Source organism: Cherax quadricarinatus, chromosome 59, assembly GCF_038502225.1.
Source record: "Cherax quadricarinatus isolate ZL_2023a chromosome 59, ASM3850222v1, whole genome shotgun sequence".
NCBI classification, from domain to species: Eukaryota; Metazoa; Arthropoda; class Malacostraca; order Decapoda; family Parastacidae; genus Cherax; species Cherax quadricarinatus.
The window spans coordinates 13,087,176-13,099,875 of record NC_091350.1 but is presented as its reverse complement, the minus strand read 5'-3'; the positions used below and the strand labels follow the sequence as shown (position 1 = coordinate 13,099,875).

At 46.6% G+C, this 12,700-nt stretch overlaps 1 protein-coding gene across 5 annotated transcripts in view; it reads left to right on the top strand.

The window, feature by feature from the left end:
* LOC128698719 (centrosomal protein of 135 kDa) overlaps positions 1-12,700 on the top strand; it is a 385,751-nt gene that overhangs the window by 29,080 nt on the left and 343,971 nt on the right. The window lies entirely within an intron of this gene.

Below are 12,700 nucleotides of genomic sequence, written 5' to 3'. Positions count from 1 at the left end.
GGTCGAAGGGTGTGGCAGCTGCATAGCAGCAGACGATATCAGGAGGTGCAAAGAAAGCAAGCACTACAGGATCCTTTTGGAACCACACCCCAGCTTTGGGTATTTAAGCCTGAGCGCTGGGGAAGCTCAGGAATGCCTCTTGCTGTGTGTTGTTGTTGTTGCTGCTACTACTTCACTTGTCCGTTGCACTCTAACCCACACAGCAGAGTTATCTGCAATTCCCATCACTATCGTACACTTCACAACCGTGAGCTAATCATTCCTTGTTGCTGACGCCCTCACTGCATTACAAGCTATCCAGAAATTCGACTCCCCTCATACCATCGTCTTTCATATGTAACAATGGTTGTGTCGCATCTTTTTTTTTTTCTGGGTCCCTGGACACTGACATTGAGGGCAATGACCAGACTCTGCCAAACTGCCAGTCTCCTTCAGGGATATTTCTTGGACTATTTTCCAGTACTGTCTCAGATACAAAATCACTGCAACATTGCTAAATGGGACGTGTCAGGACACAAGTTGTTTTCCATCAAATACAACTGCGTTTCTGGCTGCCTCTCCACTGCTGTCTTGTCATGATTATCAATCGTACACATGGGACTCTGACGCTGATACCACATAGAGATATACCTAGCATCTCTCTACAAGGACAGCCAGGACACAGTTCAACTGTCACGTCTTAATAGACTGTCCTTTATATCTAAGAGCTGGCAGAATTCACTTGCGAAGTTCACTGTACCCAGATGCACTCCCTCTAACTGACCTTGTCAAAAGTCCTGCCTTTAATGCGGATTATATTATTTTTTGATGGAAGTGAAGGTATTAGACCAACTGCGACTTTAGCCTTCACTAACCCCTACCCTTGTACATCCTTACCCACAGCACTGTGTGACCCATACAGATTTAGTGCATGTTTTGAGTGTAATAATAGTTATGATGTGTAATTAACTAGGTATAAGGAATTAAGAACTGCACTAACATGTTTGCAGGTGATGCAAGCAGCACAACCATGTGTAATATAAATTGTAGCAACACAGGAAAACCAAACAAACTGAGCAAGTGAAGTAAGAAACAGAATTTAATGTGAAGTATTATGAATATAAAAATGGGAGAAAGTGAAAGCAGACCACACAAAGTATGAACAGGAGTCACCATCAATAAAAGATCGGCACAGGAAGATCACGTGGATGAAAAATGAGAATCTACTTCGATGCAGGATTGATCAGCTTTAAAATAAAATTTAGATATATGGATGGGCACAATAAGAGAACATTGTATCAAAAAACGTGATTCCAGGCATTTTAAAATCTTTGCAAAAGATATTAGAAACTAACTGAAAAAGTGTAGAGAGTTGAAAGATGAAACTTGCCAATTGCCAGATCAACCAAGCTGTGGTGGGTATGTGGGCCAGCGGGCCGCCAGCAGCAACAGCCTAATTGAGCAATCAAGCTCCAGATGAGCCAGGCTCAGGGCCGAGCTGCGGGAATGAACTTACGAAACCCCAAAGGAATATGAAGCCAGAAACAATCACAAGTGACGAAGAAAGGCTGAAGACCTTAGACATGTCCTCACTCTCTGATAGGAAAAGGGAGACATGATAACCATTTGTGAGCAGATTGCAAGATATTACCGCTAGACTACAGCTAGGCTATAAGTATATCTGGCAGTACGATATGTATGAAGATGTCAGTGACATAACATGCTCAATATGTGGACAGAGACAGAGCCATACACTACAGTGTATGCCTCAGTGTCCAAACAACCAACCTTTCAGAGGCACCTCAACACAAACCCTTCTGGATATGGCAAATCACTTCAATGTTAAAGATAAGATATCCGAAATCTTGAGATTAACTATGAATGAACTTATTCCACTAATGAGACTGCAACCCAATTATTTCCGTTTTTTTTTTTTAGCAATAAGTTATTTTTTCAATTTCTCCATACTGTATTGTAAATATTAGCTATATGAAATAATTGTAATATTTGAAACGACTAATTTTTTTTGACATAACAATGTCCATTGGTGTCTAATAAAGCTCCATTTGTAACCTATTTTTTTCTGTGCTGCCGCTCCCAAGATGAGCATCAGGTGCACAATAAACTAGCCGTTCAGGCGGCACAACTAAACTAATATTTGTAAGATTATAACAGAATATGAAAGAACTGAAAAAGGGATATTTCCTGGCACCATCACCAGGAAGAACCAGAGGCACAGCTCTACACTAACAAATAATAAGTGATAAAGGAATACTAAAAAACTGGTCTTCAAACTCACAGTGGTAGAGCGTTGGTATGGTAATGTGGCGGTGGTAAGTGCTAAAACCACGGGAAACTAATAAATTATTTGATATATACCTAAGACGGGACACGTCGAGTTCAACTTTGCTTCTGTAGCTAGATACTTGCACACATCAGTATTTATCCTGGTTATATTTCTTAATTTATGTTGTTGGTTTACAGTAGAAAACTGCATAGACAAGAAGACTTAGATAAATTGAGGATATATGTATATAGAGACGCATGATGGAATGTAATGTGAATAACTGCCATGTAACGAGAGTGAGCGTGATACCAAGCCCCATCATGAATATGGATTTTGTAATAAAATATTCAGAGCTTCAGACAAAGAGAGGAACCAAGGCGTCAGACAAAGACAGGGACTACAGTCATCCGCGACTGAAGATTCCTACTAAAATATAAGAAGCTCATGTGCTAAATTCTTGACTTCTTGAATAGAATACGGCATATGAGCGGAGAAGGAGCTTATAAACCGTATGGCAGGAAAGGTGCAGCAGTCATAGGTGGTGTCACATAGGTCGTTCCCAAGGGTTAGGCAAGCGAAGAATTCCCAAGTATTAAGATCCCAAGAAGTTGCAGTGTCTGACAGGTTTGTAGATGAATGGTTCAAAGAACAGACACGTTGTTAAATTAGACACATGTGCAATTAGACATGTGTCTAATTTAACAACGTGTCGGTTCTTTGAACCATTCATCTACATTAAAAATTATGTTAAAAATAGCTAAAATACATGATACAAGAAAATGCATGATACTAAATATACATGATGCCTACGGCTACTTTACATCCACTGGAAATTAAAAATAAAATGCGCTAGATTCCATGCTTAAGACGGAATTCTGCGATCACAATTCTGCTCTGTATGACCCTTGTAGATTTAGCGCTTATTTTGATTATATTAATACAATTCTGCTCTCGTATCTATAAATAGGTAATTATAAATTGGTATTGTGATTACAATGGGTAATTATACACAGTACCTGTGAGTCATCCTAGTGGTGTGTACACCCTGTTGTTATTTCTCGACCCCCGCCTTCACCCTCCACATGCTTAATAATTATTGACACGTTATGCCATCAATTACACAATCTTAGTCGATCTCTGCAGTAAGTGCTTGTTACAGCAGGGAGAAACCTCTATGTTTTGGGCGAGACATTTGTTAGTGGGGACACTTTATTTTAGGGGAAATTCTTGGGGAAAATATTTTGAAGTTTGCTCTTGTAGAGAGAACCAAGTTGTTGAGGTGGGGTAATCTTGTTGGTGGGACACTTGTTGCATAGCAGTTTACAAATAAGTCAGAAATAGAACACATTGACGTAACTTCTGGTCTAGCCCACATGAATCAATCGGAACACTGGAAAAATTAAGAAATACACTTCAGTACTTCAACAAAGGAACCTGCCGCAACCCTAGCTAGTTGTTGTATTACAGGCTAGCTACTATAAAGTACTAGCCATAAATTAAACTCGTTCATAAGTTTTAGTGTATCAAATATCAAAGGTTTACAATGTCAACAAGTTGATGAATAAGACATGTGCAAATTCTGGGTATATTTATTGGAAAAAGATTTCGCCTGCACAATAGGATCAGACTTTGCCATAAGGATGAAGACATGTGGATGGGGATTTTTGTACTAGAACCAGAGGAGAGGTGCAGCAGTTGAAGTTATTGTTACATGTGGGCGGGATACTCTCGTGGAAGTAGATCATGCCCATAAGTTGGACCAGAGGTTAGCAATAGAGTTGTATAATATCTGTTTACCATGATTCCATAGCGTTGCTGTGTCAGACAAATACCACAGTATCAAGTTTTACAATACTGACAAGTTAACAAAGAAACAACGTTACGGGTGGTGAACGGCGGGTGAGTGGTAAGACTCCAGGCCAGTGTGTGAGCCACTGGTCCAGCTGGCAACAATAAGATTCATCAAACTAAGTATTTTTGTTTGTAATCGTGTTACTATGATTTCGTAAGTCAAGTTGACAAAGAGTTTACTACTTACTACTAGTAGTAGTAGTAGATGGTTGTTTTATTATTAGCAGTTGTGTGTGTGCGGTGGAGTAACATGTATTACTACAGAAACAGTGGTCTACTAATTATAGGTATTGTAGCCCAGTTATTCTGACTACTCCCATCTCCTGTAGATTCCTATGCTGTCTCCAGCGAAGTCAAGGTAGGCCTAAGTACCTCGTCATGGTGGCAGCACCATCATGACGAGAAATATAAGGTTCGCCTGACGCGAAATAAATACCCAACTGGGCTTACAGTTCATGCAGGCAGTGGTTGGGATGGGGAGAGAGCCTTCTGCTTTACCATCCTTGCCTCGTACACCTAGATTATACACGATAGTCTTTAATTTAGGCAGAAGTAGATAGTTCTCAGCAGAGAGCCTAGATGTGGAATCTGAAGTCCTCTGTTATTTCTGTTTTCCATGTACTCGCATTCTGGCATCACCCCTCACACTAACGTTCTCACATTCATCCATCCCCCTCACACCCCTCTCACGCTCACCCCTCACACTAACGTTCTCACACTCACCCCTCCCTCTCACACCCCTCTCACGCTCACCCCTCACACTAACCTTCTCGCAATCACCCCTCCCTCTCACACCCCTCTCACGCTCACCCCTCACACTAACCTTCTCGCACTCACCCCTCCCTCTCACACCCCTCTCATGCTCACCCCTCACACTCACCTCACACTCACCCCTCCCTCTCACACCCCTCTCACGCTCACCCCTCACACTAACCTTCTCACGCTCACCCCTCACACTAACCTTCTCACACTCACCCCTCCCTCTCACACCCCTCTCACGCTCACCCCTCACACTAACCTCACGCTCAGCCCTCACACTCGCCCCTCACACTAACCCCTCACACCAACCTTCTCACGCTCACCCCTCACACTAACCTTCTTCAGCTCACCCCTCACACTCCTCACACTCACCTCACATTCACCTCACATTCACCCCTCACTAACCTTACGCTCACCCCTCACACTAGCCTTCTCACAGCCCTCACACTCCTCACACTAGCCTTCTCACACACACCCCTCACACTTGCCTATTCACACTCCTCACACTCCTCACACTAGCCTTCTCACACTCATCCCTCACACTCCTCACACTAACCTTCTCACACTCACCCCTCACACTCCTCACACTAACCTCACACTCACCCCTCACACCCCTCACACTAACCTTCTCACACTCACCCCTTACACCCCTCACACTAGCCTTCTCACACCCCTCACACTCCTCACACTAACCTTCCCACACTCACCCCTCACACCCCTCACACTCACCCCTCACACTCCTCACTAGCCTTCTCACACTCACCCCTCACACTAGCCTTCTCACACCCCTCACACTCCTCACACTAGCCTTCTCACACTCACACCACTCTCACTTGCCTATTCACACTCACTCCTCACACTAGCCTTCTCACACTCATTCCTCACACTAACCTTCTCACACTCACCCCTCACACTCACCCCTCACACTCCTCACACTCACCCCTCACACTCACCCCTCACACTCCTCACACTAGCCTTCTCACACTCACCCCTCACACTAACCTTCTCACACTCACCCCTCCCACTCCTCACACTAGCCTTCTCACACTCACCCCTCACATCCCTCACACTAGCCTTCTCACATTCACCCCTCACACCCCTCACTAACCTCACACTCACCCCTCACACTAACCTTCTCACACTCACCCCTCACACTCCTCACACTAGCCTTCTCACACTCACCCCTCACACTCCTCACACTAGCCTTCTCACACTCACCCCTCACACTAACCTTACACTCACCCCTCACTAACCTTCTCACTCACCCCTCACACCCCTCACACTAACCTTCTCACACTCACCCCTCACACTCCTCACACTAGCCTTCTCACACTCACCCTCACACTAACCTCACTCACCCCTCACACTAACCTTCTCACACTCACCCCTCACACTCCTCACACTAGCCTTCTCACACTCACCCCTCACACTCCTCACACTAGCCTTCTCACACTCACCCCTCACACTAACCTTCTCACACTCACCCCTCACACTCCTCACACTAGCCTTCTCACACTCACCCCTCACACTCCTCACACTAGCCTTCTCACACTCACCCCTCACACTAACCTTACACTCACCCCTCACTAACCTTCTCACTCACCCCTCACACCCCTCACACTAACCTTCTCACACTCACCCCTCACACTACTCACACTAGCTTTCTCAAACTCACCCTCACACTAACCTCACTCACCCCTCACACCCCTCACACTAACCTCACACTCACCCCTCACACTAACCTTCTCACACTCACCCCTCACACTTCTCACACTAACCTTCTCACACTCACCCCTCACACCCCTCACACTAACCTTCTCACACTCACTCCTCACACTAACCTTCTCACACTCACTCCTCACACTTACCTTCTCACACTCACCCTTCACACTAACCTCACACTCACCCCTCACACTCCTCACTAACCTCGCACTCACCCCTCACACTCCTCACACTAACCTTCTCACACTCACCTCTCACACTCCTCACAATAACCTTCTCACACTCGCCCCTCCCACTCCTCACACTAGCCTTCTCACACTCACCCCTCACACTCCTCACAATAACCTTCTCACACTCACCCTTCACACTCCTCACACTAGCCTTCTCACACTCACCCCTCACATCCCTCACACTAGCCTTCTCACATTCACCCCTCACACCCCTCACACTAACCTTCTCACACTCACACCCCTCACACTAACCTCACACTCACCCCTCACACTAACCTTCTCACACTCACCCCTCACACTCCTCACACTAGCCTTGTCACACTCACCCCTCACATTCCTCACACTAGCCTTCTCACACTCACCCCTCACACTAACCTTACACTCAACCCTCACTAACCTTCTCACTCACCCCTCACACCCCTCACACTAACCTTCTCACACTCACCCCTCACACTCGCCTTCTCACACTCACCCTCACACTAACCTTCTCACTCACCCCTCACACCCCTCACACTAACCTCACACTCACCCCCCTCACACTAACCTCACACTCACCCCTCACACTAACCTTCTCACACTCACCCCTCACACTTCTCACACTAACCTCCTCACACTCACCCCTCACACCCACTCCTCACACTAGCCTTCTCACACTCACCCCTCACACTAGCCTTCTCACAATCACTTCTCACACTAGCCTTCTCACGCTTACCCCTCACCCCCGCCCCTTACACTAACCCCTCCCTCTCACACTCCTCACACTCACCCCTCACACTCGCGCTCACTCTCACGCTCACCACTCACACCCACCTGTCACACACCCCTCACACTCACCCCTCACACTCACCCCTCACTCACCCCTCACACTCACCCCTCACACTCACACCACCCCTCACACTCATGCTCACCCCTCACACCCACCCCTCACCCCACCCCTCATCCCTCACACCCACCCCCCTCTCAACTCCTCACACTCATCCCTCTAACACCCCTCACACTTACCCGTCACACTCACCCCTCACACCTCCCAACCCCTCACACTAACCCCTCCCTCTAGCACTCCTCACACCTCTCACACTCACCCCTCACACTTACCCTTCATACTTACCCTTCACACTTACCCCTCGACACCCCCTCACACTCACCCCTCACACCCCTCGACAAACCCCTCACACTCACCCCCCTCACTCACTCCCCCTCCCTCTAAAACCCCTCACACACACCTCTCACACCTCTCACACTCATCTCACTCTCATCTCTCACACCCCTCGACACACCCCTTCCACTCACCCCTCACACTAACCCCTCACACTTACCCCTCACACCCCTCCCAACCCCTCACACTCACCCCTCCCTCTAACACCATACTCACCCCTCACACTCACCCCTCCCTCTAACACCATACTCACCCCTCACACCCTCTACACTAACCCCTCCCTCTCAGACTCCTCACACTCACCCCTCACACTCGCGCTCACTCTCACGCTCACCACTCACACCCACCTGTCACACAGCCCTCACACTCACCCCTCACACTCATCCCTCACACCCACCCCTCACACACCCCTCACACCCCTCACACCCACCCCTCCCCCTCACCCCTCACACTCACCCCTCTCAACCCCTCACACTCATCCCTCTAACACCCCTCACACTTACCCGTCACACTCACCCCTCACACCTCCCAACCCCTCACACTAACCCCTCCCTCTGGCACTCCTCACACCTCTCACACTCACCCCTCACACTTACCTTTCACACTTACCCCTCGACACCCCCTCACACTCACCCCTCACACTCACCCCCACACTCACCCCCTCACTCACCCCCTCACTCACCCCTCCCTCACCCCTCCCTCTAAAACCCCTCACACACACCTCTCACACCTCTCACACTCATCTCTCACACTCACCTCTCACACTCATCTCACACTCATCTCTCACACCCCTCGACACACCCCTTCCACTCACCCCTCACACTTACCCCTCACACCCCTCCCAACCCCTCCCAACCCCTCACACTCACCCCTCCCTCTAACACCATACTCACCCCTCACACTCACCCCTCACACCCTCTACACTAACCTCTCCCTCTAACACTCCTCACACACACCCCTCACACCTCTCACACTCACTCCTCACACTAACCTCACACTCCCCCCTCACACTAACCTCACACTCACCCCTCACACTAACTTTCTCACACTCACCCCTCACACTAACCTTCTCACACTCACCCCTCACACCCTCTACACTAACCTCTCCCTCTAACACTCCTCACACACACCCCTCACACACACCCCTCACACCCCTCACACTCACCTCTCATGACCCACTTATTAACCACTCACAATAATGGATATAAATGACCCATTTATAATTATATAATTTATTGTTATTAGCTCTGTGTTCGTGACCTTTTATAAGTGACTCTACTTTATTGTTCAGTACTCTCTTATTATCTCCCTTTATTACTGATGATTGTTTTGTAATTACTGCCTCCCTCCTTTACTGCTTTCCATACTATCTTCCCAACTGCCCCCCTCCTTTATTGCCTCTCCCCCTTTGTTACTGCCTCCCTCTCTTACTGCCCCTTCCCTTCCTTACTGTCTCCCTTCTTTACTGTCTTTCTTACTGCCTCCTTCTTTTACTTCCTCCTTCACTGTCTCCCTGCATAAAGCAGGTAGCAGAGCGCTAGCCAGAAATTACAGACCAGTGATCCTAAAATCACACATCATAAAAGTCATGGAAACGGTAACGAGACTTCAGATTACCAACTTTTTAGAACAGCAAAACCTGCACAACAGAAATCAACGTGGATTTAAAGCTCAAAGATCTTACAGAACCACGGTACCAGAGGGGATCGAATTCGCGGCATGCGAGTCGTAAAACTCCAGGCCAGTGCGTATGCCACTGGGCCAGCTGGCTACAATAAGATTAGTCCAACTAGGTATATTTATACACCATAGGGGGGTGTTTATACCTCTGTATCGTGGATTGTTTGCAATCGTGTTATTACGATTTCGTGAGCCTGAAAGATCTTGCTTGTCATTACTAAGTCACTGTGACAGAATTACTGAGGTGTTGAAAGAAAAAAACACTGATGTGGTGTACACGAATTTCGCAAAGGTATTTAACAAATGTGATCATGAAGTAATTGTACACAAAATGAGGGTGATAGGTATAACAGGAAAGTAGACGAATATTCAACTTTCTGACAAACAAAACAAAAAGTGGCAGTAAACTAGGCAAATTCCAGCATTAGCAAAGTAAAAAGTTCCTTACCCCAAAGTACTGTCTTGGCGCCTCTGCCGTTTATCTTCATAGCAGACTTAGAAAAAATGCTAGAGTTTTGTATCATCGTTTAAGGATGATACCAAAACAAGCACGAAAATCACTTTGGTAGAAGACACGAAAGAATTCAAGGGAGTTAAAAGCAAAGTTTTCCTGTGAGCAGTAAAGAATAACGTCACGTTTATTGGTGACAAGTTCCAACTACTTGGAAGTGGAAAAAGAACTCAAAAGGGACACCGCAGACAAAACGCAAGATTACCAAATAAAAGGGAACCGACAAGTAAAGGACCTGGAAATAATGTCAGTTGACCTTTCTTTCAAAGAAAACTAAGGCAAATGTCACAACGGCCACAAAAAGGACAGGTGAATAATGAAGACTTTCAAAACAAGGGGGATAGTAAAAATAAACATACCACGGGCGGGGATAGAACCCGCGATCAGAGAGTCTCAAAACTCCAGACGGTCGCGTTAGCCACTGGTCACAGTGGTGCCTATACTAACCTTCCTATGGTGTAGAAATATACCTAGTTGGACGAATCTAATTGTGGCTAGCTGGTCCAGTGGCTAACGCGACGGTCTGGAGTTTTGAGACTCTCTGATCGCGGGTTCTATCCCCGCCCGTGGTATGGTTTGTTTGCAATCGTGTCATTACGATTTCGTGAGTCAAGGGGAATAGTGCCAATGGTAGCACTGTTAAAATCGCTTGTACTCTCTCTCGCTTAGAGTATTGTTCAGTGTTAACGGCTCCATTCAGGGACAGAACAGATTCAAAGATCACAGAGGCAGTAAAACATTTAAATTGCTGGGAGCGCCTCAGAATCAAATATGTACTCAATGGAGTGGAGGAGATATAGATACGTGATAATGTTTACGTAGAAGATCCTCGAGGACCTGGTTTTGAATCTACAAACTGCCATAGCAATATACTGTAGTGGGAGAGATGAGAGAAAGTATAAAATACATCCAGTGAAAGACAGTGACACTGTGGGCACAATAAGAGAGCATTGTGTCAACATCCTTGGTTCCAGACTTTAATATGTTATTACAAGATACCAGAAACACTGACGGAACGAGTGTAGAAGTCTTCAAGGAGAAACTTTATAATTTCTTCCACTGAGTGCCTGATCAACAAGGCTGTGATGGATATGTTGGCCAGTGGGCCACCAGCAGCAACAGCAGGGATACATCAGCAATGTACTGCTGCCCTGTTATAATAGTCACACAACGTGAACGAACCCTATGCTTCATGTTTTGATTGTAATAATTCTGTCATATTCCATCACACGGGATGGGTCTTATACATGGTGAAGTGTCTCAGTCTGAGTTGGGAGACTTCAGTACGGTAATGAAGAAAATAATTACAATATTACATACAGGGTTAGTTCATGACGTAATACAGCTTTGTTGCTTATTTTCTTTGTCTTAGGCACACACACACACAAGATAATCAAAGTGGCGGAGCACCTAGAAAGGAATGAGCTCATTTGCGACAACAAGTACGGTTTTAGGAAGGGAAATCCTGTGTCACAAACCTACTGGAGGTCAGTCTTGGGACCGGTGCTGTTTCTGGTACATGTGAATGACATGACGGAAGGGATAGATTCAGAAGTGTCCTTGTTTGCAGACGATGTGAAGCTAATGAGAATTCAGTCGGATGGGGATCAGGCAGAATTAAAAAAGGGATGTAGACAGGCTGCAAAGGTTGGTCCAGCAAATGGCTCCTGGAGTTTAACCCCACCATGTGTAAGGTCATTAAGATTGGGGAAGGGCAAAGAAGACCGCAGACAGAGTATAGGCTAGGGGACCAAAAATTGCAAGCCTCACTCAAGGAAAAGGATCTTTGGGTGAGTATAACACCGAGCACGTCTCCGGAAGCACACAACCAGATAACTGCTGCAGCATATGGGCGCCTAGCAAACCTAAGAATAGTGTTTCGACACCTCAGTAAGGGATCGTTCAGGGCTCTGTACACCGTGTACGTCAGGCCCATAATGGAGTATGCAACAGCAGTTTGGAACCTATACCTGGTTAAGCACTTCAAAAAACTAGAGAAAGTGCAAAGGTTTCCAACATAAGTAGTCCCAGAGCTAAGGGGTATGTCGTACGAGGAGAGGTTAAGGAAAAGCGACCTGACTACACTACCGGAGGACAGGAGGGATGGGGGGGATGCGATAGCGACATATAGAATACTGAGAAGAATTGACAAGGTAGATACAGGATGTTCCAGAGATGGGACACAGCAGCAAGGAGTTACAGTTGGAAATTGAAAACTCGTATTTTTTCACAGGGATGTTAGGAAGTATTTCTTTAGTCATAGAATTGTCAGGAAGTGGAATAATCTGGAGTGTGATGTAGTTGAGGCAGGATCCATACATAGTTTTACGAAGAGGTATGATAAAGCTCATGCCGGAGGGAGAGAGAGTGGACTTAGAAGCGACCAGTGAAGAGGCGGGGCCAGGAGCTATGATTCGACCCCTGCAACCACAGTTAGGCGAGTTCTCATCCACCCTACCTGCCTGCCTCTCTCCTTCACTCCCTCTCCCCCTCTCCCTCCTTCCCTCCCCATGATGTACATCTTG